The sequence below is a fragment of the Eptesicus fuscus genome, chromosome 4, assembly GCF_027574615.1.
Source record: "Eptesicus fuscus isolate TK198812 chromosome 4, DD_ASM_mEF_20220401, whole genome shotgun sequence".
In the NCBI taxonomy this organism is placed as follows: domain Eukaryota; kingdom Metazoa; phylum Chordata; class Mammalia; order Chiroptera; family Vespertilionidae; genus Eptesicus; species Eptesicus fuscus.
The window spans coordinates 12090087-12095905 of record NC_072476.1 but is presented as its reverse complement, the minus strand read 5'-3'; the positions used below and the strand labels follow the sequence as shown (position 1 = coordinate 12095905).

Here is a 5819-nt window from a genome sequence, read left to right as displayed (position 1 = left end):
ACTGCCCGGGCCCAGAGGAAGCAGTGCCTCAGGGCAGTGAAGGTCACTGATCCATTCTTACAGGAAGGCCACCTCCCTGCAAATCCACAGAGTGACGTGGACTGCACAGCTACCCCAAGCCGAGGGCTCCTGGGCCTTGCCCTACACCCCAGCAGTGAGAAGAGCCAGAACAAATCTTATTATTGGAGGTGGTAGGGCCGAGGGAGCTCCAAATCTTACCTGTAGGTCCTCACCAGCTGGTCTGAGTTTGTGTTCGTAAGTCATCAATAATTGGGTCTACCCAGGCACTGGTGTGCCCTCGGGGATGCCCCAGAGCCCTCGGTACACCACCAGCGTCTCCCGGCCTGTCACGTGGTCCAGCAGGACATCAAACTGGGGGCAGTAGCCAACCCACTTCCATACCTGAGGTTGGAACACACCCAAGGGGAAGGCATATCAGATAGAAAGCTGCCAACTGGACACGTGCCCTGGCCTTGCCCCAGCCCAGGCTCCTGCCTCTGCCCTCTGCATACCCACATTTACCACGTGAGCAGACATGTGCCTCGGGGGTTAGTGGGACAACAGTGATGTCAGGGAGCCTGGGATGCAGTGCTCACTGTTGGTGTCTGTACTCAGGTGCACATGGGGCTGGAGCACTTACTGGGCACCCTTCCTCCTGCCCACCTGGGGTGAAACCTCAGCGCCTACTTCTTGTCACTTTTCAAGTGTCCAGTCAATATAAGACACTTTTAAAATACTTTCTGTTAGACATGAATAGATTTTTTTTTGGTCAAATATTTATACAAAGGCTACTGGACTCCCCTGTTGGCCCCTGCCCCAGGCCTGGTATGCTCCCTGCAGAGGACTGTTTTGTGTTATTGTTGCCAGACAGTATCATCCTGTACCTTCCAGTCTTGCTTTTCTAGCTCAACATTACGTCTTAAAGATCTTCCTCGGTCAATATACACAGACCTACTCTGACTCCGTTTAACTGCTACTTAGTCATCCAGGGAAGGCTTCTAGATTTTACTTAGTGGTTTATAAACAATTCAGGCACATTTGAGTTTTTTTCAGTTTTTTCCCATTATGAACTTGCAGCGAACCACCCTGGTTTGTGCCTGTGTTCAAACATTCCTCTGGAGTAGCTGATGAAAATAGAATGCCATTCTTGAAAGATAACTAAACTTTCCCCATCTTCTCACTTTAACCAGCTGGTTAGTTCTGAGTTCTGGGTGGGGTGGGGAGACTGCTGAGAAAAAAGATGACTTGAATGAAGATGCTTCAAATATTTCACTATTAAATACAAAGATTTCTGGTAGATTGCCTTTATCGAGTGATTTTAACCCAATATTTCTTCTATTTCTAGTTTGCTAATTTTTTTTTTAAATCATGAGTGGGTATTGTGTTGTTTTTTTTTAACATATCAAGATTTTATTGTCATATAATAAAACAAAATATGACGCTCTAGAACTGGAACACTTGACCCTTTCTCTTCTTATCTCCTCCTAGTTCAAAATGCTTGCATCTCTTAGTAGCCAGCATTCTCTTAGATCTGCCATTAGGCTCAACGCATTCAAGCCTCAGCACAATCTTCTTTGTAGTTTTAGCCTTTTTTCGGAAAATAGGCTTAGTCTGCCCACCATAGCCACTTTGCTTCCCCCGTCATAACGCCGCTTTCCCTGCGCATACAGAGAATCCTTGCCCTTCTTGTACTGTGTTACTTTGTGGGGTTGATGCTTGCCACACTTCTTACAGAAAGTTCGGCGGCTTTTAGGAATGTTCACCATGTTTGCGAGCGCTATCAGCAGTGAAAGCTATAGTGGTTTTTTTTAAATGTCTTTTCAGCATCTTTTATTTATTTATTTATTTATTTATTTATATTTTTAAATAAATCTTTATTGTTCAGATTATTACAATTATTTCTCCTTTTTTCCCCCCATATCTCTCCACCACCCGGTTCCCACCCCCCTTCTGCCCTTACCTCCCCCCCGTGGTCCTTATCCATAGGTGTATGATTTTTGTCCAGTCTCTTCCCGTATCCCCCACACAGACACCCCTTTCCCCCTGAGAATTATCAATCCACTCCCATTCTATGCCTCTGATTCTATTATGTTCACCAGTTTATTCTGTTCCTCAGATTTTTAATTCACTTGATTTTTAGGATCACTTGTTGATAGATATGTATTTGTTGTTCATAATTTTTATCTTTACTTTTTTCTTCTTTTTCCTCTTTTTAAAGAATACCTTTCAGCATTTCATATAATACTGGTTTGGTGGTGATGAACTCCTTTAGCTTTTTCTTATCTGTGAAGCTCTTTATCTGCCCTTCAATTCTGAATAATAACTTTGTTGGGTAGAGTAGTCTTGTTTGTAGGTTCTTGCTATTCATCACTTTGAATATTTCTTGCCATTCCCGTCTGGCCTGCATAGTTTCTGTTGAGAAATCAGCGGACAGTTGTATGGGTGCTCCCTTGTAGGTAACTAACTGTTTTTCTCTTGCTGCCTGTAAGATTCTCTCTTTGTCTTTTGCCCTTGGCATTTGAATTTGATGTGTCTTGGTGTGGTCCTCTTTGGATTCCTCTTGTTTGGGGTTCTGTGTGCTTCCTGAACTTGTAAGTCTATTTCTTTCACCAGGTGGGGGAAGTTTTCTGTCATTATTTCTTCAAATAGGTTTTCAGTATCTTGCTCTCTCTCTTCTTCTGGCACCCCAAAAATTCGGATATTGGTACGCTTAAAGCCATTCCAGAGGCTCCTTACGCTATCCTCACACTTTTGAATTCTTTCTTTCCACCTCTCTGGTTGGATGTTTTTTTCTTCCTCATATTCCAGATCTTTGGTTTGACTCTTTGGGTACGGTGGTCTACAGTTGAGTGTCTGTATATTCTTTATTTCAGACAGTGTATGCATAATTTCTGACTGGTCATTTTCCATTTTTTTGGTATTCTCATTAAGGTCCTTGAAGGTCTCTTCAAGTTTCTCAGCGGTTTTTAGAAGATTCTTGAGTAACCTTATAGATGTGGTTCTGAACACTGTGTCGTCCATTAGTTTGCTTTCCTCCATCTCTCCTACTCGTGACATACTTCAGTGTCTCCGCATTTTGGCTGCCTCCCTGTGTTGATGGAGTGGCTTTGTGTGGTCAGTGACCTATAGGGGCCGGTAGCTCAGCTTCCCCAATCACTCTAGGTGGTCGCTCTTGGTACACCCCTTTGTGGGCTGAGTGGAAAGTCTTGGTGTAGTTAAAAGCCTTGATTGCTGTTGGTACGCTGGGAGGAATTGACCTCCAGGCCAATTGGCTGTGAGGACCTGCTTTGTCTATAACAGAAGAATTGCTGTGCTGGAGACACAGTAGGGCTTTGGTGCTCACTGAGTCTGCCTCTTAAATGTGTCCCTTATGAGAGTGGTTGAAATCTGGTGTCGTCCACATTGACCACTAGATACCCTAGTGTCTGGATCGCCAATGGGGTGCAGGTCTGAGGCCTCCCATCAGGAGCTACAGCAAGAGCTACAGTTTTCTCCTCTTTGCTTGGGCGGTTTTGGAGCAGTCTGACTGGAGCTGCAGTTAATTTGGTTGAGCTGCCACAGAACAGGCCATTTATATGTAAAAGTCGCTGTGTGGAGCCTGGGCGGGTTTGTAGAATGTGCGGGGCGGGGGGGCTCAGGGCGGGGCAGGGGCTCAGGGCATCACTAGGCTGGGGCGTGGCCAACGGCCATGGCTGCCTTCAGCCGTCTCTGCCTTTCTGCGTTTCCAAGTCCCCGTGTCCCGCGCTCCAGCGCAGCAAACCCTGATTGCTGGGCGCACCTCTGCAGAAAAGTCACTCTCACTCTCCGACCGATGGCCGAGAGTCCAGCTTCTCCCCGTAGGCGTCTGGGTCCCCTGTGTGTCCCCAGAAACTGGAGTTCAGAGTGATTGGGAGTTTGTCTCCCTTCGGTTTGAAGAAAAGCAGCATGCCCAGTCGCCCGCCGCCAGCCCACTTCATGCGCGCCTCCGTACCTCGGCTCTCCAGCGTTTGCGCTCCTTTCTCTTCTTAGTTGTAAATCACCACTCAGCCAGCTTTCCCATGGTTCTGGGTGGTAGACGTTTTGTTTTTTAGTTGTATTTTTGAAATTGTTGTGCGAGGTGGCAGGTTAGTTGTTTAACTTTGCCGCCATCTTGGTTCCTCCTCTCAGCATCTATTGAGAAATATTTTTCTCCTTTCATCTATTAAGGTCATGATTGATATTGTTGGGTTTTTCTACTGTTTTTAAAAATATGTTTTTATTGATTTTTAGAGAGAGAGGAAGGGAGAGGGATAGAGAGATAGAAACATCCATTGACCTCTTAGTTCATGAGTCAATGCTCAACCATTGAGCCACACAGGCCAGGCAGGATTTTTCTACTATTGAACCTTATTTACATTTCAGGGATAAGCCTGACTTGATCATAATTTATATTCTTTCAATATATTACTAAGTTTGTATTGTTAATATTTATTTAGGATATTTATGTTTCTATATGAAACTGGCCAATGGTTCATTTATTTTGTTTTTTGTTTTGTTAATCCTCACCCAGGGATATTTTCCCATCGATTTTTAGAGAGAGTGGAAGGGAGGGAGAGAGACAGACAGAAAAGACATTGATGTGAGAGAGATACATTGATTGGTTGCCTCCAGTACGTGCCCCAACCAGAGCCGCGGATAGAGCCTGCAACTGAGGGATGTGCCCTTGACCGGAATTGAACCTGGGACACTTCAGTCTGCAGGCCAACGCTCTATCCACTGAGCCAAACCGGCCAGGGCCTATGGTTCATTTTGTATCCTTATCTGGTTTTATCATCATTTATGAGTTGGTAGAACCCCATCTTCTCTCCCATGATTCTAAAGGTTCCTTCAAGAAGGAAATGATCTGTTTGGTGGTTGTTGGTAGACTTGCCCATTAATCCCTTTTAGCTTAGATTTTTTTAAAATATAGTTTTTTATTGATTTCAGAGAGGGAGAGAGAGAGATAGAAACATCAGTGATGAGAGAGAATCATTGATCGGCTGCCTCCTGCATGCCCCACACCAGGGATCGAGCCTGCAACCTGGTCATGTGCCCTCGACCAGAATCGAATCTGGGATCCTTCAGTCTGCAGGCCAACACTCTATCCACTGAGCCAAACCAGCTAGGGCTCAGGCTAGACTTTTTTAAAAAATATATATTTTATTGATTTTTTACAGAGAGGAAGGGAGAGGGATAGAGAGCTAGAAACATCAATGAGAGAGAAACATCGATCAGCCGCCTCCTGCACACCCCCTACTGGGGATGTGCCCGCAACCAAGGTACATGCCCTTGACTGGAATCGAACCCGGGACCTTTCAGTCCGCAGGCCGACACTCTATCCACTGAGCCAAACCGGTTTCAGCTCAGGCTAGACTTTTTAAAGAAGGGGTAGGTCTTGGACCATTATTTTATTTTTAATTATTATTATTTTTAAAATCCTCACTGGTTTTTTAAAAATTGATTTTAGAAAGAGAGGAAAGAAAAGGCGGTGTGGAGGGTGGGGGGAGCATGGAGAAAGAGAGAGAAAAACATTGATTGATTGCCTCCCCCAACTAGGAATTGAACCTGCAACCTTTTTGGTGTGTAAGACAATGCTACAACCTACTGAGCCATCCGGCCAGGGCCTTTGGACATTATTTTAATTTTATCTCTGGTTTTGGTCTATACAGGCAGGTTTTCTATTTCTTGAACCAATTTTGGGATAGAAGTCTTTTTTTTTTAAATATTTTATTGATTTTTTACAGAGAGGAAGGGAGAAGGATAGAGTTAGAAACATCGATGAGAGAGAAGCATCGACCATCTGCCTCCTGCACACTCACTAC

The 5819-nt window shown here is 44.7% G+C and overlaps 1 pseudogene; it reads right to left on the bottom strand.

Annotated features, from left to right (window-relative positions):
* Nucleotides 1–1407: 1407 nt before the first annotated feature.
* Nucleotides 1408–1787, bottom strand: LOC129148690 (60S ribosomal protein L36a-like; annotated as a pseudogene).
* Nucleotides 1788–5819: the final 4032 nt, after the last annotated feature.